Source organism: Hylobates moloch, unplaced genomic scaffold (genome assembly GCF_009828535.3).
Source record: "Hylobates moloch isolate HMO894 unplaced genomic scaffold, HMol_V3 SCAFFOLD_2, whole genome shotgun sequence".
Taxonomy (NCBI): Eukaryota; Metazoa; Chordata; class Mammalia; order Primates; family Hylobatidae; genus Hylobates; species Hylobates moloch.
Genome location: NW_026652277.1, coordinates 168,037,889 through 168,062,679, shown reverse-complemented (window position 1 = coordinate 168,062,679; position 24,791 = coordinate 168,037,889). Strand labels below are relative to the sequence as shown.

Sequence of the window (24,791 nt, the reverse complement as noted above, 5' to 3'; positions counted from 1 at the left end):
GCATCAAGACACTGCTGCTACCTCCCCCAAGCCACGATGACTCAGATGCACCTCCTATTACCACTGATACCCTGCACCGACACGCTGTTAGCACTGCTCCTGCTACCCTGCGACCTATCTTCCTGCCATCACCACCCCCACCAGGCAGAGCATTCTCTGTGGCCTGCCCCTTCTTGGCAGCAGCAGATAAAGCAAAGTTGGGACCAGAAACATCTGATTGGCTGCACCAAGATCAAAGCCCATGGCCCACAGGAAGGGAAGCTGGGAAAGTGAGATTCCAAGAGGTGGAGAATTCCCTCAACATGGGAAGGGTGTTAGACTCTGGGTGGCCAAAAGGAGAGATAAAGATTCGCTTCAGGTGTTAATGACCTCTCCAGCCCCATTTCAGTCCATCCCAGGTGGTAAGCATCCCAAACTATTTAATCCTGCCTTAGGCCTGATGATGTGGGGCCCCCACCTGAGCCCACACCTCACAGGCCCACAGTGGCCTCCTCGATCATGTTCCACCATAGGGTCAAAGTCTGTGGGACCCAGGCCATGTGCCTGCCTGCAGCCTATGGCCCTCCCCTTTTTGTTGCACTCTAGATATCAAAGACCCTGGTATTTTGGGCCAAACAGCTCTGAGCCTGCTTCCAGGGCCTGCACAGGCCTTGTCACTGGGTCTGTCCCCCTGCAGGTAATGCATGCTGCCAGTGGGTATACTCCTGGGCCAAGGGGTGGCCAAGTTGGGGCTGTTTTCAAAGGGTGTGTGTGGAACTTGGATATGTTCCCAGGGGTAGCCACACATTTGCAAGTAAGGCTCCTCACAGTGAGGAACAGAGCCAAACTCAGGAAGAGAAGAGGGCTGGGCTATAGGCCAGGGGCATACTCTGTGGCTATGTTCTGTCAAGGAACTCCAAGGTGTCCAGGAATTCTAAACTTGAACCTGGCCTTCCAATTGTTTCAAATGTATATTTGTCAAAAAATGAAATACCTAGGAATAAATTTAACCAAGGAGGTGAAAGATCTCTAAAGGGAAAATTACGAAACACTGCTAAAGAAAATAAAATTGAAGAGGATACAAAAAAAGATCATGTCCATGGATTGGATTTAATACTGTAAAAATGACACACTGCCACAACCGATCACAGATTTAATACAACTCCTATCAAAATACCAATGACATTCTTCACAGAAACAGAAAAAGTAATCCTAAAATTTGTATGCTATCACAAAAAACCTAGAGTAGCCAAAGCAATCTTGAGCAAAAATAACAAAGCTGGAGGTATCACACTACTGGACTTCAAAATATACTACAGTAACCAAAACAGCCTGGTATTGGCATAAAAACAGATACGTGAACCAACAGAACAGAATAGAGAAACCAGAAATATAGCCACATGTTTACAGCCAACCAATTCAAGAAGAACATCAAAAACATTTGTTGGAGAAAGAACAGTCTCTTCAACAGTTGCTTCAACAAGTAAGTGCAGAAAAATAAAACTAGACCCCTTATCTCTCACCATATCCAAAAACCAACTCAAAGTGGATTAAAGACTTAAATGTAAGACCCAAAACTATGAAACTACTAGAAGAAAATATATGGAAAACACTTCAGAACATTGGTCTGGAAAAGGACTTTATGGAGAAGACCTCAGAAGCACAGGCAACAAAAGCAAAAATAGACAAATGGGATTATATCAAACCAAAAATCTTCTGCATAGCAAAGAAAACAGTCAACATAGCGGAGAGACAACCTGCAGAATGGGAGAAAACATTTGCAAACTATTCATCTGATAAGGGATTACTATCCAGAATATACAAAGAACTCAAAAACAACTCAACAGCAAAGCAAAACACATTCTATTTGTTTTGCTCATTAAAACAAATTAAAACATTAAAAATTAGCAAATGAGCTGAATAGACATCTCTTAAAAGACTTACAAATGATCAAACAGTACATGAAAAATTGCTCAGCATCACTGATCATCAGAGAAATCCAAAGCAAAACCGCAATGCGCTATTCATCTTACTCCAGTTAGAATGGCTGGCATGAAAAGATTTTCAAAAGAACAAATGTCGGTGAAATGAAGAGAAAAAGGACCTTTTATACATTGTTGGTAGGAATGTAAATTAGTACAGCCATTATGGAAAACAGTATTGCGGTTTCTCAAAAAACTAAAGCTAGAACCACCATATGACCCAGCAATCCCACTACTGGGTATATATCCAAAAGAAAGGAAATAAGTATGTTGAAGAGATAGCTTCATTCCCATGTTTATTGCAGCACTATTCATACTAGTGAAGATATGGAATCAATCTAAGTGTCCATCAATGGATGAATAGATTTTTTAATGTGATATACTACGTACATATATTACACATCCAAGAAAATTTTAAAAAAAGAAAATGTGGTATATATATACACAATGGAATACTATTTGGCCATAAAAAAGAACAAAAATCTGTGTCATCTGCAACAACATGAATGAGTTTGGAGGACGTTATGTTAAGTGAAATCAGCCAGGCACAGAAAGATAAAACATGTTCCCATATGCGAAAGCTAGAAAAGTTGATCTCACAGAAGTAGAGCATAGAAGAGTGGTTACTAGACACTGGGAAGGGTGGGGAGGCAAAGCTAGAGGTTAATGAAGGGATACAACTGCACAGCTAGACAGGAGGAATAAGTGCTAGCGTTCTACAGGACTATGGGGTAACTATAATTAATAATTTATTGTATATTTTCAAATAGCCAGAAGAGGAAATTTTGAATATTCCCAACACAAAGAAACAAAATATGTTTGGGGTAATAGATAAGCTAACTACCCTGATTTGCTTATTATATATTGTATATGTGTATGGAAATATCACGATGTACCCCATAAATATCTACAATTATTATGTGTCAATTAAAAATAATAATAAACGGGGCCAGTTGCGGTGGCTCACACCTATAATCCTATCACTATGGGAAGCCGAGGCAGTGGATCACTTGGGGCCAGGAGTTTGAGACCAGCTAGGGCAACGTGACAAAACCCTGTCTGTATTGAAAATACAAAAGAATTAGTCGGCTGTGGCAGCACATGCCTGTAATCCCAGCTACTCAGGTGGCTGAGGCACAAGAATTGCTGGAACCTGGGATTCAGAGGTTGCAGTGAGCAGAGATTGTGCCACTGCCCTCCAGCCTGGGCAACAGAGCAAGGCTCTATCTCAAAATAAGCAAATAAATAAATAAATAAAACTAATTATAAAGGAAAAGTGTATATTTGTCAAGGTAAAAATAAAACATTTTATTTAACAGTTAAATAGCTTGTTTTAAATTTTTTTATTGTGGTAAAATATACATAAAATGCAATTTACCATTTTAACCATTCTTAAGAGTACAATTCAGGGGCATTAAGTACAATCACAACGTTATACAACCAACACCACTATCCATTTCCAGGACTTTCATCATTCCAAACAGAAACTTAGTGCCCATTAAACACTAACTCCCCATTCTTCTCTCCCTAGCCCCTGGTAACCACCATTGTATTTTCTCTCTCTATGCATTTGTCTATTCTAGGTACCTCATGCAAGTGAAATCATATTTATTTTTCCTTTCCTATCTGGTTTATTTCACTCAGCATAACGGCTTCAAGGTTCATCCATATTATAGCATGTATCACTTTGTCAGAATTCCCTTCCTTTCTACGGCTGAATAATGTTCCATTGTAGCTACATACCACGTTTTGTGTATCCATTCCTCCATCATGGGCAATTGGGTTGTTTCCACCTTTCAGCTAATGTGAATCAGGGCTGCTATGATCCTTGGTGTACCAGTATCTGTTCAAGTTCCTGCCTTCAATTCTTTTGGGTACATACCCAAAGGGTAACTAGGGAATCAAATAGGAATCTATGTTTAACTATTTGGGGAACTGTTTTCTACAGTGGCTGCACCATTTTACAGTCCCACCAGCAATTCAGGAGATTTCCAATTTCTCCACATTCTCACCAACACCTGTTATTTTGTGTTTGTGGGGGTTCTTTTAAATAATAGCCATCCTAATGGATATGAAGAGCAGTTTGTGGTTTTAAATATTTAGACATGGGGGATGTGTACTCTTATGCCAGACCCCACATTGTTAGGGTTGGGCCAATTCTTATCACCATAATTGTGTCAGAGAAGTGTATTTGCTCTGTAGGGCTGCCATAAGAATTACCTCAAACTGGGTGGCTTAAAATAACATAAATTTACTTTCATAGTTCTGGAGGCCAGCAGCCCAACACTAAGCTATCAGCAGTGCCATGGTCCCGGTAAAGTCTCTAGGGAAGGGTCTTCCTCACCCCTTCCCACTTCTGGTGGCTTCCAGCATTCCTTGGCTTGTGGCAGCATCACTCCAGTCTCTGCCCCATCTCCCTGGCCTCTTTCCTCTTGTCTCTGTGTGTCCTTTTCTGTCTCTTACAAGGCTCTCTCCTTGGATTTAGGGCCTGCCCTAATCCAGTATAACCTCAGCTGGAGCCTTAATCACATCTGCAAGGAGCTTATTTCCAAACAAACTCACATTCTGAGGTTCTGGGTAGCATGAATTTTGGAGGGACAGCGGATTCCTTTCCCATCTGCTGCACTGCACAGCAGCACAGAGCCCACCTGAGCAGTGCTGAAGGGTGAGAGGTCGCTCATGGGGGCATCAGATTCATGAGGCAAGAGCAGCCCAGGGTGGTCTTTAATGTGCAGTGAAGCTGGCGGAGGTTCCTTCACTCTGGCCCCAATATGCAGAAATACGCCCATCTTTAATTTTCTAGAGTGGAGCTATTTGCTCTCAAATTCCCATACCCACTTTGTTCGGGAAACATACTTCATCTTGACACCTCAATGTCACTCTGTCTCTTCTGTTTGAGTAGCTCCTTTCCAGTAAGCAGGCAACTCTGGTTCTAAATTCAGTCATTTCAAGGTTCCGACTCCATGCAGGGCTGTTCTCTTGAAATCTTTCCTCTCCTTTCCCCTGTGCAGAGCAGAGGCCTGCATGCTGGGCAGCTGGGGGACCTGTGGCATCAGGGGTAGTGGGGACCTGGTCCTCGGGGCGCTTACACCGAGGCGGCTGAACGCGCAGGACCCAGAGAGGCGGGGAGGCTTGCCGGGGGCAGGGGCGGGAAGCATTAGGGCCAGTGAGGGGGCCTGGCTTGCATGCGGCCCAGGGAAGGCTCCAAGAGGCCACAAGGCGTCCCTGAGCCCGGGCTGGCTGTCAGCGGTGTCCCAGGAACTGGGCTGGCCCCACACCTCTGCAGCACCCTGGAGGGAGCCCCCATGAAGCTGGGCAGAGGCAGACCCCAGACACAGCCAGGCCCTGGGCAGTGCGGCCCCTGCAGTTGAGGTGACAGGCAGGCCTAAGGCGCCCCCGTTTCCAGGCCTTGCTCTCTCTCAGCTGTCCCTCCTGGCTTTGAGACAACCCCTGCTCCACTCGACATCTCTCCAAGACAGTCACGCAAGCACTTCGTTCCTGGCCACCTCCCGAGCCCCTGCACAGTGATACGGGGGACCTCGTCTGCATCTTCTCTGTGAATTGTGGCAGGTGCAGCCTCCCAGGACACTGTCGCAGGCTCCTGCCAACACACACTCTGCCAGCCTGCAGCCCCCCAGGGACTCAAGGCTCCTCAGCCCCTCCACTGGCCTTCCAGGCAGGAAGCAGAACACTGCTGCCTCACCTCCAGGCTCTGGAAGCTTCTGGGCCGACCGCCCTGGAGTCTGAGCGTGGGGAGGGTCTGCACCCAGTTCCCCTCGGCCTCCTTTCTCCAGGGCCTACTGGCAGCACTAGCAGGCTCTGGTGATACTGTGGGATCATAAGAAATACGAGATCAGGAGTTCCAGACCAGCCTGGCCAACATGGTGAAACCCCATCTCTACCAAAAATACAAAAATTAGCCGGGCGTGGTGTCGGGCACCTGTAATCCCAGTATTCAGGAGGCTGAGGCAGGAGAATTGCTTGAACCCAGGAGGCAGAGGTTGGGGTGAGCCGAGATTGTAACACTGCGCTCCAGTCTGGGCGACAGAGTGAAACTCCATCTCGAAAAAAAAGAAAATACACATTGTGGTACTGTCCCTGGCTCCCAGCCACAGCGCCTAAAACTCTTGTACTTTTCTAAGTGATGAGAATGACAGGAGAAGCTTTTGTTACAATATTTCCGTTTTGTCTCCAGTTCCTGAACAGCTCTGGAGCTACAAAGGTGAGAAAGGAGCATCTCTTGTTGCTTACAGGGAGCCTATTCCTGCTTCATGAGTTTGTGTGAGTGAAGTGACTTTTGGAAAGGCCTAAGGTTGGGGCTGATTACCAGAGAAGCCAACCAGGTGATGGGGAGACTGGAAGTTTCAGCCCCACTCCCCAGCCTCTGAGGAGGCGATGATGGAATCAATCATGTCTGCATAATGAGGCCTCTGTAAAAACCCAAAAGGACGTCGTTCTCAGAGCTTCTGGGTTGATGAACACATAGAAGTGCTGGGCCTTCATGCCCCTTTCCCCTCCTTGCCCGGTGTGATTTGGCTGTTCCTAAGTTGTATTCTCCATAATAAATGGGTAAACAAAAGTAAAGTGTTTCCCTGAGTTCTGTGAGCCATTCTAGCAAATGATCCAATTCAAGGAGGGGGCTGTGGGAATCCACAGTTCATAGCCGGCCAGTCAGGAGTCAGAAGGAAGGCCTGGACCTGCGATTGGCATCTGAAGCAGGGCAGCCTTGTGGGGCTGAGCCCTCCACCTGTGGGATCTGACACTAGCTCCAGGCAGATGGTGTCAGAACTGGATCAAATCATAGGACATCCAGCTGGCATCCACAGAAAAATGGAGAATTGGTTGGTGTCAGAAAACCCTACCCATTTGGCGTCTGATGTGAAGTGTGTGACAGTAGAAGGAAACACAGTTGGTTTTCCCTTTCTAGGACCTCGTCCCCTCCTCACCCCGCATCCCCACAGTCTGTCTGAAAATTAATACTCCATGCTTTAGTCCTTCAGGCCAGACATTCTGATATTTACAGCCCGGCCTCAGAAGTTCCCAGAACTCCTGTCCTTCAAGGGTATCTGCAATGAACTTTTTTTTTTTTGAGACGGAGTCTCGCTCTGTTGCCAGGCTGGAGTACAGTGGCATGATCTCGGCTCACTGCAACCTCTGCCTCCCGGGTTCAAGCAAGTCTTTTGCTAATTTTTGTATTTTTAGTAGAACGGGGTTTCACCATGTTGGCCAGGATGGTCTTGATCTCTTTTTATTGTTATTATTATTATTGTTGTTATTATTATTATTATTATACTTTAAGTTCTGGGGTACATGTGCAGAACATGCACTTTTGTTACATAGGTATACATGTGCCATGGTGGCTTTCTGCACCCATCAACCCGTCACCCACATTAGGTATTTCTCCTAATGCTATCCCTCCCCTAGCCCCCCATTTCCCCACAGGCTCCGGTGTGTGATGTTCCCCTCCCTGTGTCCATGTGTTCTCATTGTTCACCTCCCACTTATGAGTGAGAACATGTGGTGTTTGATTTTCTGTTCTTGTGATAGTTTGCTGAGAATGATGGTTTCCAGCTTCATCCATGTCCTGGTCTTGATCTCTTGACCTCATGATCAGCCTGCCTTGGCCTCCCAAATTGCTGGAATTACAGGTGTGAGCCACCGTGCCCAGCTGCAATGAACTTTTTTAAAACCCTGTGTGAGACTCCAGCCAGGCAATTATGTCTGTCCCAAGCGGTGAGCTCTGCTTCTCAGGGGAGGGAGCCTCAGCCTCAGGATAAAGAGCACGGTAACAAGCTCTTCTAACAAAAGCTCATCAACACGTATCTCAAAGAATAGCATCCCCAGCCAGGCATGGTGGCTCAGGCCTGTAATCCCAGCACTTTGGGAGGCTGAAATGGGAGGTTCACTTGAGCCCACGAGTTAGAGACCAGCATTATGGTGAGACTGTGCCTCTACAAAAAATAGAAAAAAATTAGGCAGACATGGTTGTGTGTGCCTGTAGTCCCAGCTACTCAGGAGGCTGAGGTGGGAGGATTGCTTGAGCCCAGTAAGTTGAGGCTACAGTGAGCTGTGATCACACCACTGCACTCCAGCCAGGGCAACTGAGCCAGACCCTGTCTCTAAATAAATAAATAAATAGCATTTCTCCCTCACATTTGGGAAAATGAAGTTCTATGTGACACGCCAGCAGGCAGAGAAGCCTCTTTAAATTTCTTGTTTTTTGGTGCCATCAAGTGGTGACTTGAATTTTTTTCCCTCAGGTAGGTTTTTTCTAAAAGTTGTTCAGTAGGCTGTTCAGCGATAATTTCTCAGACAAGAGTGTGTTGCATTGAAACACTCTGTGTTACTCATTAAGAAAAAACTCACATCTTCAAAAATTTAACTGCTCAAGGACTTTGAGTTAAACATTGTAAATGAACCACAAACATTCATGCCCCCCAACCTGAAAAAAAAAAAGCCACTAAGATGAAGTGAAAAGACAGAAAGGATAGGAGAGGTAATGTTGGCAGACAAGAACTAGGAACAAAATTTGGGGAGTGAGAACAAGAAGCCATAATCAGAGATGCATGAGAAGAGCACATGAGGGTACTGTGGGCTGAAGGCTCCTAATGTAGCCTCCAATTCCCGCCCCCTGGTGTACACACCTTATAGCATTCCCTCCCCTGGAGTGTGGCCCCTCATCAGTTGACTTTGAGTTGATAAAAACGGATGCTGTCCTGGTGTGTCTAGAGGTAAGACACAGGAAGCACAGCAGATACTCCCCTTCTCCTGCTGGCCTGGAAGAAACAAACTACCCAGGAGGAGAGGGCCACCTGCCAGGAAATGGGGGGCACCCCCTAGGAAGTGGGAACCTCAGCCCTACAACTGCAAGAACCCAAGTTCTGCCAACAACCTGAATGGGTCCTGGGCCTCAGAGGAGACCCCGGCCTCAGCCAATGCCTTGATGTCAGCCTGAGGAGACCTGAGTAGACAGCCCAGCGGCCCCATAACTGGACTCCAACCGGTGGAAACTGAGCTAATAAATGTGTGCTGTTTTCAACTGCTGACTTTAGGGGGATTTATTAGGCCAACAACAGAAAACTCATATATGGGCCAATTCATCCTTAGACCCCTCTGAGAAGAAAACAAGGAACCAGGACCAGGAGGGACAGAACAGAGGTAGGGGCAATGTCAGACACAGAAAAGAACAAAGTGGCAATAGAAAACCAAAGATAAAGTCATCAGAGAGCACTCCAGGGAGCTCAGCACCAAAACGCGGTTCCAAGAAGAAATAGAGAAGACAGAGAGCAGGAAATTGTCAAATACATAATACCATAAATTTTCCAGGACCCCAAAGCCACAAGCCTCTAGACTCAGAATGTTCAGAGCAATGAATGAAAAAAGACCACATCAAGGCATGCCATGCCATCATTAAATTTCAGAACATCAGGGCTAAGAAGAAGGTGCCGGAGGCTTCCACGGAGAAAAATCAGGTTAAATTAAAAAGAGAAAAGGACTCATCATGGCATTGACTTTCCAACAACGATACTGAACATAAGAAAGTATTGGAACCCAAGTCACCTTCCTGGTATGATATTTAACTATAGTTACGTGGGATGTATCCACTGGGGGAAACTGGGGAGGGTACATGGAACAACTTCCTGTTAATCTATTTCAAAATAGAAGTATTTTTTAAAGCAAGCATTGGAGCAATAGTACCAGAATCCTAAGGAAAAAAATATTTTCAACCTAAAATTCTATACCCATGTCTATCCATGAGGATGTTTCAGCTGCAAATAACAGTAGCCACCATTTGAACGGGTTTTAAAAAATAACAGTTATATTTTCTTGCTATATAAATAAGCACAAAGACAGACCAGGTCTAGGAGTAGCTGGGCCAGGTTCTCTCCTTCTTTCTGCTTTGGCATCTCCAGGGTCAGGCTCTGAGATGGGTCCTGAGGTGAGAGGTTCAGTTCCAGCGTCTCATCCAGACCTGATGATGCCCAGAAAAGAGACATCTCTGAGTGTCTTTCTTTTAGAATAAAGGACATTTCAGGCCGGGTGCAGTGGCTCACACCTGTAATCCCAGGACTTTGGGAGGCTGAGGCGGGCAGATCACTTGAGGTCAAGAGTTCGAGACCAGCCTGGCCAACATGGTGAAAATCCATCTCTACTAAAAATACAAAAATTAGCCAGGTGTTTTGGCTGACGCCTGTAATCCCAGCTACTTGGGAGGCTGAGGCAGGAGAATTGCTTGAACCTGGGAGGTGGAGGTTACAGTGAGCCAAGATCACACCACTGCACTCCAGCCTGGGCGACAGAACGAGACTCCGTCTCAAAACAAAAAAACTATATATATCCCCTCAGGTTTTAGAGCCAAGAATCGTATGCTCATGGTTGAACCAATCTGTCCAAATGGGTGAAATATGCTTAGACTACCCATGTTCTCCTCGAGAATGAGCCTGTCTTGAGGCATGTGGCTGAAGAGGGAGGAGTGGACATCCAAATAAGATTGGGATTTTATCAGGAAGGAGAAAGTTTAAATGAATCCTAGGAAGGCAGCCACGGTGTACACTATACTAACAAAACTATGAGTCAAATATGAGGGTAGAAGAAAAATATTGCAGACATACAAGGGCTTACACAGACACCTCCACTGCTTTAGGTTAGAAAGTTCTTAAGACAGAACCACCAAATACAACATATGGATTTTTTTGAATCCTAATTTTGAAAAATAAAACAAAAAGGGAAAATGCTGTAGTTCAGCATTTGTAAATTTGTAAATTTGTAGTTCAAATTTACTGAGGTAAATTTGAATATGGATGCCAAGATTATTGCTAATTTTGTTAGGTGTGATAAAAGCATTATGACTATGTAAGAAAATGTCCATGTTTTTGAGTACGTTTGAGATTAATAAGATGATGTGTGGGATTTGCTTTTAAATCCTTCAACCACAACAAAAAAAGGGGAAGGGCATAGATGAAGTAAATATGTCAAAATCCTAATATATGTTGGCCCTGTTCCAGCTAATAAGAAGAGATAATAGAAGTAGAACATAACCCCCTTTGAAACTCTAAGGAATAAACAGATCTTATCAAACTTTTTGAATCTCAGCACTATTGACAATTTAGATTAGATAATTAACAGTCACACACTGCAAAATGACATTTCAGTGAATGATGGACTGCATATATGATGGTGGTCCTGTAACGTTTTAATATTGTATTTTTGCCGTACCTTTTCTATATCTAGATACACAAATACTTACCATTGTGTTACAGTCGCATACAGTATTTAGTATAGTAGCATGCTATACAGATTTGTAGCCTAGATTTGAAGGCTATACCATATAGCCTAGGTGTATACTAGGCTATGACACCTAGGTTTATTTAAATGCCTTCTATGGTGTTTGCACAATGATGAAGTCTCCTAACGACACATTTCTCTGAATGTATCCCTGTTGTTAATCAACACATGATTGTATTTGTTGGGGGCTAGGGGGCTGTCCTGACTGTTGTAGGATATACAGCAGCATCCCTGTCTTCTACACACTGGATGCTAGTAGCATCCTTCCTCCCTAGTCATGACAACCAAAAATGTCTTCAGACATTGCCAAATATCCCTAGGTGGGGTGGGAGTCGGGGTAAAACTGCTTTTGGTTGATTTAGGTAATTATCAATGGCCGATAGCGCCACAGAAAGACAGGAGACAATCTGATGGCTGGAAGTACATCCCTGTGAAATAATCTTGCCAAAATAAAATCAGACCTGAAACAGATGGAGGCTCTAGAACACCAAGACAGAGGAACAGGTTAAATGCATGTGGAGACACAGCCAAAAATGACCAAGTTGCTTCAACAAAAACACTGCAAGAAAAAAGGAAGGGGGAAAAACCTATAGGTTAAAAGAGGCTTAAGAGACATAACAAATCACAATCAAATCTTATTTGAATGCTGATTCAAACTAATTGTATTTTTAAAAAGCCAACACATGTCTGATACCAAGTGAATATTTGATGACTTTAGAGAATAGTGCTAATTTTTTCAGGTGTGGTAATGGCATTGTGGTTAGGAGTTTTCTTTATAAGATTTATTTATTTATTTATTTATTTATTTATTTATTTATTTATTTAATTTTTTGAGACAAGGTCTCGTTCTGTCACCCAGGCTAGAGTGTGATGGAGTGATCATAGCTCACTGCAGCCTCAACCTCCCAGGCTCAAGTGATCCTCCCACCTGAGCCTCCTGACTAGCTGGGACTACAGACACCCACCACCATATCTGGCTAATTTTTAAACTTTTTGTAGAGGTGGGGGGTCTCACTATGTTCCCCAGGCTGGTCTTGAATTTCTCGGCTCAAGTGATCCACCATGGCCTCCCAAAGTACTGGGATTACAGGCATGAGCCACCATGCCCAGAGGTCTTTAAATAGAAATGCATAGTAAAACATTTACAGATGAAATATATGATATCTGGAATTTGCATTAAAATATCCATGGGTTAAAGGGAGTGGGAAGGAGTTTAGCTGAAACAATATTGGCCTTATGTTGATGATTGTGGAAACTTGGAAAAGGACACATGAGAGCTTCTGATGCTCTTTTCTCTACTTTGGTTTTGTTGAAAATTTATCATAATATAAAGTTTTTAAAAAGTCACCTCCCTCATACCCTTTCCTTTAAAGTCCTTCATAGATTGGCTACAGGAAAGAACCCATGGAATCCTCAACACAAAAAGCAGCCAAGAAAAGCCCAGGTAATGGAAGGGACGTGGGCCCACAGAGGGCTGGCTGAGAGGGAGGAAGTCTGACAAGGTGCTCCACGGGGAAGTGTTCCCAGGAAAAGTCAGGACAGATTACTCAATATGTTTGAGTATTTAAAAAACATGTATTGCTAGGCACATGACATACTAAATGGAAAAAATGAGCATAGTATAGGCAAAAATAACAATAAATACATAGGAAACTGTGAAAGTGAAAAATACAAGGCAATATGTAACTAGGGAAAACAAGAATTTGTCCAAGAAAAAATAATCACAATAAACCACTTGACCCTTAGATGAAAATGTTTACATTGTTATCATAAAAATGAAAACCTAACTAGCCACCAGCACCAATGTGTGCCACTCAGGGCCTGAGGGCCAGCCTGCCATCACTACTGCCACTGCCAGTGCCACAAGCACTGCCCAGGGACCTGAGGGCCAGCTTGCCATTAGCACTGCCACCACCAGTGCTGCAAGCACTGCCTAGGGGCCCAATAACTAGTATACCCAGGCCACTCCTACTACCACTGATGGCTGCTTATGTTACCCAGGGGACCAAGGACCAACCTACCTGATGTTCTTGTCCCCAGAAAAGCCTTGCCACAGCCTCCACTAATAACCACAGCCTAAGCCACTGAAGAACACAAAGACCCCACTGACATTGATTAAAGCTGAATAAATCATACAGAGACTACATTATTGTGCCCATCCGGAATCAAAGCCAAAGCACCCTACCCAACCAACACTACAGATACATTTACAGGGAAAATTATTGCCCATGAAAGCCATTCCATAAAATTTGAAGAAGCAAATATTACACCAGGTGCACACGTATTAACATAAGGACAAAGGAAAGAGAAAAAAGCAAGGAAACATGACACTGACAAAGGAACAAAATAATTCTCCAGTAACAGATTCCAAAGAAAAGGAAATATATGAAATGCCTGAAAAGGAATTTAAAATAGTAGCCAGTTGTTACAAGAGAACACAGATAGATAATACAAGAAAATCAGAAAAATAAGTCATTATCTGAATGAGCAATTGAACAGATAGATATAAAAAAGAACCAAACAGAAATCCTGGATCTGAAGTGCTTCAACAATAAATTGAGCAGAAGAAAGAATTTTTGAACTTGAAGATAGGTCTTTTGAAATAATTCAGTCAAACAAAATAAAGAAAAAAGAAAAAAGGAAAAAAAATGAAGAAAGCCTATGTGACATTTGGGATACTGTAAACCAAACACATTTTCATAAAATTTGTTCTACAGGAAAAGGGATGGGAAACAGCATAGAAAACCTATTTAAGGAAATAATCACTAAAAACTTCACAAGTCTTGGAAGAGATGAAAATATCCAGACAGGCAACTCAAGGAGTCCCGGAGAGATTTAATCCAAAAAGGTTTATTGGAGGCACGTCATAGTCAAACTGTCAAAAGTTAAAGACAGAGAACAGTAAGAGAAAAAAGTCAAGATATATTTAAAGCAATCCCCATCAGACTAGCAGCAGATTTCTTAGCAGAAACCTTACAGGCTACCAGAAAGCTTATAGGAAAGAATGGGATGATATATTCAAGGTGCTAAAAGGAGGAAAAAAAAAAGGAAAAAAGGATAAACTTCTCCCCACCTACTAAATCTATCCATTAGATATGAAGGAGAAATAGTCTTTCTTAGACAAACAAAAACAGGAAATTCATCACCACTAGAACAGCCCTATAAAAAATGCTTAAAGAGGCCGGGCACGGTGGCTCACGCCTGTAATCCCAGCACTTTGGGAGGCCGAGGCGGGCAGATCACGAGGTCAGGAGATCGAGACCATCCTGGCTAACACAGTGAAACTCCGTCTCTACTAAAAATACAAAAAAAAAAATTAGCCAGGCGAGGTGGCGGGCGCCTGTAGTCCCAGCTACGTGGGAGGCTGAGGCAGGAGAATGGCGTGAACCCCAGGGGGCGGAGCCTGCAGTGAGCCGAGATCGCGCCACTGCACTCCAGCCTGGGTGAAAGAGCGAGACTCCTTCTCAAAAAAATAAAATAAAATAAAAAATGCTTAAAGAATAACATCTAGAAGAGAAAGGACAATATCTACCATAATGAAAATACACAAAAGTATAAAACTCACTGGTGGGGATACACAAATGAGAAATATACAAAAATCAACTCAAAATGGATTAAAGATTTAAACATAAACCTAAAACTATAAAACTACTTGATGAAAGCAGGGGAAATGCTTCAGGGCATTAGTCTAGGCATAGATTTTATGGCTGAGACTTTAAAAGCACGAGTAACAAAAATAAAAATAGACAAATGAGACTATGTTAAACTAAAAGGCTTCTATACAGCAAAGGAACAATCAACAGGGTGAAGAGACTACCTATAGAATGACAGAAAATATTTGCTAACTGTTCATCCAACAAGTAATTAATATCTAGAATATACAAGGAACTCAACAACAAAGCAAACAAAAAACCACAAATAATCCAATGAAAAATGGGCAAGTGAGCTGAACAGACATTTCTCAAAGACATACAAATGGCCAACAGGTGTATGAAAAGATACTCAACATCACTGATCATCAGGGAATTGCAAGCTAATACCACAATGAGATATTATCTTACCCCAGTTAGAATGGCTATATCGGCAGGGCATGATGGCTCACGCCTGTAATCCCAGCACTTTGGGTGGCCAAGATGGGTGGATCACTTGAGATCAGGAGTTCGAGGCCAGCCTGGCCAACATGGTGAAATCCTGTCTCTACTAAAAATGCAAAAATTAGCTGGGTGTGGTGGCACACACCTGTAATCCCAGCTACTTGGGAGGCTGAGGCAGGAGAATCGCTGGAACCCGGGAGATAGAGGTTGCAGTGAGCCAAGATCGTGCCACTGCACTCCAGCCTGGGTGACAGATTGAGACTTGGTCTTGAGAAAAACAAACAAACAAACAAAAAACAAAACAAAACAAAAGAACGAAAGGCTACACCGAAAAGACAAAAAAATAACAAATGCTGGCAAGGATGTGGAGAAAAGAGAACTCTTACCAGACTATTAGTAGGAAGATAAATTATTATAGACATTATAGAAAACAGTGTGGAATTTTTCAGAAAACCAAAAATAGAGCTACCATATGATCCAGCAATCCCACTACTGAGTATTTATCCAAAAGAAAGAAAATTGGTGTATTAAAGGAATACCTGCATTCCCACATTTACTGTAGCACTATTCCCAATACTAAGATATGGAATCAACATAAATGTCCATTAACAGATGAATGAGTTAAGAAAGATTATATATCTAAGATAGATAAATAGGTGTGTGTGTGTGTGTGTGTGTGTGTGTGTGTGTGTGTAATGGGATACTATTCAACCATAAAAAGAATGAAATCTTGTCATTCACAGAAACATGGATAAGCCTGGAAGACATTAAATTAGAGCACAATAAGAAGACATTATATTCAAGCAAAATTCTTGTAGCACAAGAATACCACATGTCGTCACTCATATGTGGGAGCTCATAAAAGTAGAAGGTAGAATTGTGGGCACTATAGAGGCTAGGAAGGGTAGGGGGCGAGGAGGATAGGGAGAGGTTGGTTAAGGAATACAAAATTTCAGCTAGATGGGAGGAATAAGTTCTGGTGTTCTGCAGCAGCATAGAGTAAATATAGATAACCAATTTGTTGAATATTTTTAAAAAGCTAGAAGAGAGTATTTTGAATGTTCACAACACAAATGACAAATGTTTGAGGTAATAGATATGTTAATTACCCCGTTTTGATCACTCCACACATATACATATATCAAAATATCACTCTCTAGCCCATACATATGCACAATTATATTGTGTCAACTAAAAATAAAAGGGAAAAATGAAGAAAAATGAACCTAATTAAAAATCAGGTCCATGTATATTAAGAAGACGGCAGCTGGATGGGACAGTGGTGTAGAGAGCAAAATGCTCATCCAAACTGGAAGTAGATAATGTTGAACATTCATTGTCAAGAACAGAAAAAGGCCTTGGAAGAAAAACCAGTGCCAGGCTTGAGTGAGAACGTTGCACAACCTTCTTCACCCTCAATGGCCTTCAGCTAGGATGTCCTTGGGAGAAGACTATTCTATGTCATCTCAGTATGGGAAAAGATAACACTGTTCTGAAGTCACTTCTCTGTTTTCCTTCCTGGCAGCTCATCTAAGATTAAAAAATAAATTCCTCAGTTCCTCCTAGGAATTAGTAATTCTAACAATACCATATGATGTCCATGAGCTCTACTTTGCCATTGCTGGTTTTGCGAGAGCTGACATTTTTGAACACTTACTATATTCCAGGCACTGAGCTATGTGTTACATACGTTGTCTCGTTTAATCTTCTTGACACCTTATGAGCCAATATTGTTGTTCTACCATGACATGAAGGAGTGAGGCTTAGAAAGGTTTAGTAAAGTTGCAGATGTGACAGAGCCATGCTGGGACCCAAGGAGTCTAACCCCCAAGCCCATGCTTGCAACCATAATGCCAAGGACAGTCCTTGAGAGGTAGCACTGTAAACTATTTTTCATGCTGCCTTTGACACCACTCCCCACTTTCTTTCACTTGTGTCTCCTTTTTAAATCTTGCACTATTCATCAGAGGGAAACCATTTTTTTCCCCTTAGGAACAGGAACTATTTTTGGGGCACGAGAGTGCATATTAATACTTATGGAAAGACTATAGGAATATCCTACAGAGATGTCCTTATTGTGCGCTTGTTAAGAACTCATTCTGGGATGGAGTGGGAAATAGATGAGATGCCCCAAAAGTTCTTTAAGAATGTAATCCTCTGAGGTGGGAGGATCACTTGAGCTTGGGAGGTCGAGGCTGCATGAGCCATGACGGTGCTATTACACTTCAGCTTGGGTGACAGAGGAAGACTCCATCTAAAAAAAGTCCTCCTATCAGAATGACAAGGAGCTTCAAAAAGAATTATTGTAGCTTGACTTGAACATGGAAATTTTCACTTTTTTTCTTTCTGTTTGGTGTTCTTAACATGGAGTATGTATCCACCCATGCATAAAATATAAAGCACTGATAAACATTTTCTTTGCAAAATGTATAAAAAACAAAATCATGTATTTTTCTAGAGTATTTTGGCAAACAGCGATTACACAATCTCTCCAGCCCACCATCTATCATTCCTCAATTTATTACTGAGTAGCGGATTTTGAATGTTGCCAATTCTTTTTGGAATGAGCACTTGATTTTTTTTTTAATCACAAAGAAAACATTCTGCCACAGTCCCAAGGCACTACTGATGGACTTCACTATTTTAAGCCAGCCAAGTCCAAGGCACTTTCCAGGACTATTTATAGATTTTGCTCATCCTTCCATTTTCTTGCTGAGATAATCTCATGGTCCAACCTGATTGTCACATAATAAATCCTTCTTCAATTTAATTCTACTTGGCTGGGTGCAGTGGCTCATGCCTGTAACCCCAGAATTTTGGGAGGCCAAGGCAGGTGGGTCACCTGAGACCAGGAGTTCAAGACTAGCCTGGCCCATATAGTGAAACCCTGTCTCTACTGAAATTACAAAAATAAAAATAAAAAAATTAGCTGGGCGTGGTAGTGCGTGCCTGTAATCCCAGCTACTCGGGAGGCTGAGGTATGAGAATCGCTTGACCCCAGGAGGTGGAGGTTCCAGTGAGCTGAGATTATGCTATTGTACTCCATCCTGGGCAACACAGTGAGACTCCATCTCAAAAAAAAAATTTAATTCTACTCAACCAGGAATTTTACTGAATGTTCTATGATTTGGTGGTGTTTGGACAGTTCTAACATAAGGTGAGAATGTGCATTGTAAGACATAAATTAGAAAGTGTATTTTTAATAAATATGACAATGGGTGAATATCCCTTAAAATATAGAATGCTCAATTAAATTAAGAAGAAAAACACTGGGACACCAACAGATTAAATAGGTAAAGGACATGGTAGGTAATTTATAACCCAAACGTACCACACAAACACAAGCAAAACAAATAGCCTGCAAACATAAAAAAAAGTTGTAACTCACTAGTAATCAAAAATGTAAAATTAGAGTAACAGAACACAATTTTAACCTATACAAACAGCAAAGCCTAAAATAAACAAAATTGTTATTTTATAGCTAGCCAGAGGGTGGCGAGAAGGGCATTGACAAAAACTGCTGATAGGAGAATAAACAGCTACTTGGGCTGGTTCCTCTGTGTTGAGAAGAGAACTTTAACCTGCCTTTTGCCCAGCTGACAGAGCGAAGAGGATGTCTTCACAGCTACAGAGTATGTCCCCTCCAAACTCCCAACTGCGAATACTACCTTGCACTCTCTGGAATCCCATCCTCATCAATAAGGCAACGGGAGAAAGCATAATCATAAATCCCCAGCAGAAGAACAAAGGCTCCATCTCTCTGTGCCTCCAGACACTGGAGATTTTACTCTGAAGGGAAATCAGGCCACTTCAGAGCTCAGTAGTCAGAAAGCACCGTGTCATTCTCCGGAAGGTTGCCTTTACAAAATTGCCCTTTGATGGCATGTATTTGGCTTGCCCTGAGAAACATGGTAAGAAATTGCCCTAGTAACTTCCCTATTTGTTAATGAGACGGAGTTGAGAATGTCACCCATCACATCATGTGGTGTGTCCTCTTTAAGAGATCTCAGGATCAGGAAAATTATGCTTCTTCTGAATACCTGCGAACCTATAAGTACAACCCTTAAAGCTAAGCATTTTTCTCTTTTTGCTTTGACTGCTAGGAAGCTCAGAAACAAATTTATGAATTACTTCAAGTGATTTTACGTGACCATATAGTAATTGTGTTGTTTGCTAATACAGGTTTTAATTCCTTGTTATAGTTAACGCTTCCCTTGCAGTCTGCAGTTATTTATTTCAGCCTTCAGTATTCATCCTGTTTTGGTGAACCACAGCAATGATGGAAGGGGGTGTAAATAAATGTAAGTTCACTAAAATGATCAGAAGAAACTCATAAGCTCCAATTGGATGTCAAAGGAGGCTTTCTGAAAGTTTGGAAATGAATTTTTGAAAAAGTTTGGAAATCCCAGATCAGATCTGGAAGCTCTTAACTGAGACTCTGTTCTTTTTCTAACATTCTGTGTCATTTTCAGGGCAAATAGCTTTTGGGGGATATAAAAAACTTAGGGCATATGGCTGGGCGCAGTGGCTCACGCTTGTAATCCCAGCACTTTGGGAGGCCAAGGGGGAGGATCACTTGAGGTCAGGAGTTCGAGACCAGCCTGGTTAACATGGCGAAACTCTGTCTCTCTTAAAAATACAAAAATATTAGCTGGGTGTAGTGGTGCAGCCTGTGGTCCCAGCTACTCAGGAAGCTGAGGCAGGAGAATCACTTGAACCTGGGAGGCTGAGGTTGCAGTGAGTCAAGACTGCACCACTGCACTCCAGCTTGGGCGACAGAATGAGACTCTATCTTTAAAAAAAAAAAAAACCTAAGGCATCTCTAAATCTATATTTTAATTTCTGTATTAGTAATTGCTTATTTAAGTAGCAGCTTCCATCCATAAAATACCTCTATTCCTTCTAGAAAATAATGATGGCAAACACTATTATTATATTATTGTTACACTTATGTTTTTACTTATTCAACAAATTTATCTCAAGCACCTACTGTGAGAGGCATGGCTTAAGACTCCGGGAAGCTGTCTAACAGCTTTGCAGGAGTTTGGGTCCCCTTGGCCCTGCAGGCTAGTGACCCTTCAGGCTAAGGCTATGTCTTACTCACCTTTGTATTTCAGGCACCCAGCAGTTTGGGGCACCTCAGAGGCATTCAATAAATGTTATCTTATAACTCTTGCCTTCTTTTAAAAAATCTTTATTTTTAATTGACAAATAATAATTGTAGGCTAGGTACGGTGGCCATGCCTGTAATCCCAGTGCTTTGAGAGGCTGAGGCAGGTGGATCACTTGAGCCCAGGAGTTTGTGACCAGCCTGGGCTACATGGTAAAACCCTGTCTCTACTAAAAATACAAAAATTATCTGGGCGTGGTAGCACTTGCATGTAGTCCCAGCTACTTGGGAGGCTGAGGTGGGAGGATTGAGTGACTCCGAGAAGTTGAGGCTGCAGTGAACCATGATGGTGCCACTGAACTCCAGCCTGGGTGACAGAGTGAGACCCTGTCTCAAAAATAAATAAACAAATGAATGAATAAACATATACATTTATGGGGTATGATGTGATGTTTTGATACATGTATACACTGTGAAATGATTATATCAAGCTAGTTAACATATTCATCACCTTACCTACTTATAATTTTTTATAGTGAGAATGTTTAAAATCTACTCTATTAGCAATTTTGACATACATAATACATTGTTATTAACTGGTCACCATGCTGTGCAATAGACTTTGAAAACTTATTCCTCCTGTCTAACTGAAACTTTGTACCGTTTGACCAACATCTCCCCAATTCCCCTAGCCCCTGCCCAGCCCCTGGTAATTACCATTCTACTCTCAGCTTTTGTAAGTTTGGCATTATTAGATTCCACATATAAGAATTTTGTAATTCCTGCCTTGTATTAGTCCACTTTCACGCTGCTGATAAAGACATACCCAAGACTAGGCAATTTACAAAAGAAAGAGGTTTAATTGGACTTACAGTTCCACATGACTGGGGAAGCCTCACAATCATAGCAGAAGGCAAGGAGGAGCAAGTTCTGTCTTACATGGATGGCAGCAGACAAAGAGAGAATGAGGAAGATGCAAAAGCAGAAACTCCTGATAAAACCATCAGATCTCATGAGACTTATTCACTACCATGAGAACAGTATGGGGGAAACTGCCCCCATGATTCAATTGATCTCCCACCAGGTCCCTCCCACAACATGTGGGGATTATGAAAGTATAATTCAAGATGATATTTGGGTGGGGACACAGAGCCAAACCATATCATTTCACCCCTGGCCTCTGCCAAATCTCATGTCCTCACATTTCAAAACCAATCATGCCTTCCCAACAGTCCCCCAAAGTCTTAACTCACTTCAGCATTAGCCAAAAAGTCCACAGTCCAAAGTCTCATCTGAGATAAGGCAAGTCTCATCTGAGACAAGGCAAGTCTCATCTGAGACAAGGCAGATCCCTTCTGCCTATGAGCCTGTAAAATCAAAAGCAAGTTAGTTATTTCCTAGATACAATGGGGGTACAGACATTGGGTAAATACAACTGTTCCAAATGGGAGAAACTGGCCAAAATGAAGGGACTACAGGCCTCATGCAAGTTGGAAATCCATCAGGGCAGTCAAATCTTAAAGCTCCAAAATGACCTCCTTTGACTCCATGTCTCACATCTAGGTCACGCTGATGCAAAATGTAGGTTATCATGGTCTTAGGCAGCTCTGTCCCTGTAGCTTTACAGGGTACAGCCTCCCTCCCAGCTGCTTTCACAGGCTGGTGTTAAGTGTCTGCAGCTTTTCCAGGCACACTGCAATCTGTCAGTGGATCTACCATTCTGGGGTCTAGAGTATGGTGGCCCTCTTCTCACAGCTCCACTAGGCGGTGCCCCAGTAGGGCCTCTGTGTGGGGGCTCTGACCCCACATTTCCCTTCCACACTGCCCTAGCAGAGGTTTTCCATGAGAGCCCCGCCCCTCCAACAAACTTCTGCCTGGGCATCCAGATGTTTCCATACATCTTCTGAAATCTGGGTGGAGGGTCCCAAATCCCCAGTTCTTGACTCCTGTGCGCCCACAGGCTCAACACCACATGGAAGTTGCCAAGGCTTGGGGCTTGCACCCTCTGAAACCATGGCCCAAGCTCTACACTGACTTTTTTTTTTTTTCTGAGACAGAGTCTCGCTCTGTTGCCCAGGCTGGAGTGCAATGGCACGATCTCGACTCATTGTAACCTCTGCCTTCTTGGTTCAAATGATTCTCCTGCCTCAGCCTCCTGAGTAGCTGGGATTACAGGTGCACGCCACTGCACCTGGCTAATTTTTGCATTTTTAGTAGAGACAAGTTTTCCCCATGTTGGTCAGGCTGGTCTCGAACTCCTGACCTCATGATCCGCCCACCTCAGCCTCCCAAAGTGCTGGGATTACAGGCATGAGCCACTACACCTGGACTACATTGGCTTTTTAAAGCCACAGCTGGAGTGGCTGTGATGTGGGACACAAAGTCCCTAGGCTGCACACAGCTTGGGGACCCTGGGCCTGGCCCACAAAACCATTTTTTCCTCCTAGGCCTCTGGGCCTGTGATGGGAGGAGCTGCCATGAAGACCTCTGACATGCCCTGGAGACATTTTCCCCATTGTCTTGGGGATTAATGTTAGGCTCCTTGTTACTTATGCAAATTTATGCAGCTGGCTTGAATTTCACCTTAGAAAATAGGATTTGCTTTTCTATCACATAGTCAGGCTGCAAATTTTCCAAACTTTTATACTGTTTCTGTTTTAAAACTGAATGCCTTTAACAGCACCCAAGTCACCTCTTGAATGCTTTGCTGCTTAGAAGTTTTTTCTGCCAGATACCCTAAAGCATCTCTCTCAAGTTCAAAGTTCCACACATCTCTAGGGCAGGGGCAAAATGCTGCAAGTCTCTTTGCTAAAACATAACAAGAGTCACCTTTGCTCCAGTTCCCAACAAGTTCCTCATCTCCATCTGAGACCACCTTAGCCTGGACCTTATTGTTCATATAACCATCAGAATTTTGTTAAAGCCATTTAACAATTCTCTAGGAAGTTCCAAACTTTCCCACGTCTTCCTGTCTTCCTCTGAGCCCTCCAAACTGTTCCAAACTCTGCCTGTTACCCAGTTCCAAAGTCTTTTCCACATTTTCAGGTATCTTTTCAGCAACACCCCACTCTACTGGTACCAATTCACTGTATTAGTACATTTTCATGCTGCTGATAAAGTCATACCCGAGACTGGGCAATTTAAAAAAGAAAGAGATTTAATTGGACTTACAGTTCCATGTGACTGGGGAAGCCTCACAATCATGGTGGAAAGCAAGGAAGAGCAAGTCCTGTCTTACAAGGATGGCAGCAGGCAAAGAGAGAATGAGGAAGATACAAAAGCAGAAACCCCTGTTAAAACCATCAGATCTGGTGAGACTTATTCACTTCCATGAGAACAGTATGGGGGAACCAACCCCGTGATTCAATTATCTCTAATGGGGTCTCTCCCACAACACATAGGAATTATGGGAGTACAATTCAAAATGAGATTTGGGTGGGGACACAGAGCCAAACCATATCATGCCTTCTGGCATCTCCCATTACATTGCTGATTGATTTAGTTAGTGCCATATATTCATTTATTGTTTGCTTGTTGTTTTATGTGTTAGCACAGCCTCCTGGGTAGACAATAAGCTATTTGAGGACAGGAATCATACTACATCTACCTAGATGTCTATGTTTCTATCCAGCTGTCAAGTGCTAGTATCTGTCTATTCACCTGCCTACCTATATATCTATCACTGCGCTAGCAGGGGAACCACAAAATGTTACTGAGTGCTTTGTAAATATCTAACTCAGAATTATTAATAAACTTATTAGACTCCTTGAATAAATTAATTTCTACATCCAGTTTGTCACTACTAATGGTCATTAGCTCGTAACACTTCTGCACTCACATACAATGAAGCAATAGTAATGTTTTGCATTTTATTCCATGGAAGTCTCTGTCATTATTGCTTGTCTTATGTAGTAGCTGCAGAGGGCCAGGACCATTTAACTTTCCTTTCCCCTCCCAGTGTGCACTTAATAAATGATTTTGGTGGCAGGTTACAAAAGTAAAGATGTTTCTAATCAGCCTTGCTTCTGGTGTCTGAAAAATACCCAGCTATAGCACCCAAAATCACACACCATCTGCAGAGCTCAGTAGAGACCAATGTTCACACAGTGCAGTTAGGAGCTACACTCAGAATCGATGGCCAACAATTGGATACACGTTCTCAATTCCAAAATTTCTGGAAACTATAGCCATGTAAGAGCTCCCATACAGATAAGTATTAAAATCATTGCATAGCTGTGTGCAGTGGTACGCGCCTGTAGTCCCAGCCACTCAGGAAGCTAAGGCAAGAGGATCCTTTGAGCCCAGGAGTTCAAGGCCAGCCTGGGCAACATAGAAGACCTT

The 24,791-nt window shown here is 42.8% G+C and overlaps 1 protein-coding gene across 1 annotated transcript in view; it reads right to left on the bottom strand.

Moving 5' to 3' along the window:
* The window catches only part of MAS1 (MAS1 proto-oncogene, G protein-coupled receptor), a 54,830-nt gene extending 44,996 nt beyond the window's left edge, over window positions 1–9,834 (bottom strand). The window contains exon 1 of the mRNA XM_058430827.1: window positions 9,818–9,834. The gene's annotated coding sequence lies outside the window, so the exon portion shown is untranslated. The remainder of the gene's footprint in view (window positions 1–9,817) is intronic.
* Window positions 9,835–24,791: the final 14,957 nt, after the last annotated feature.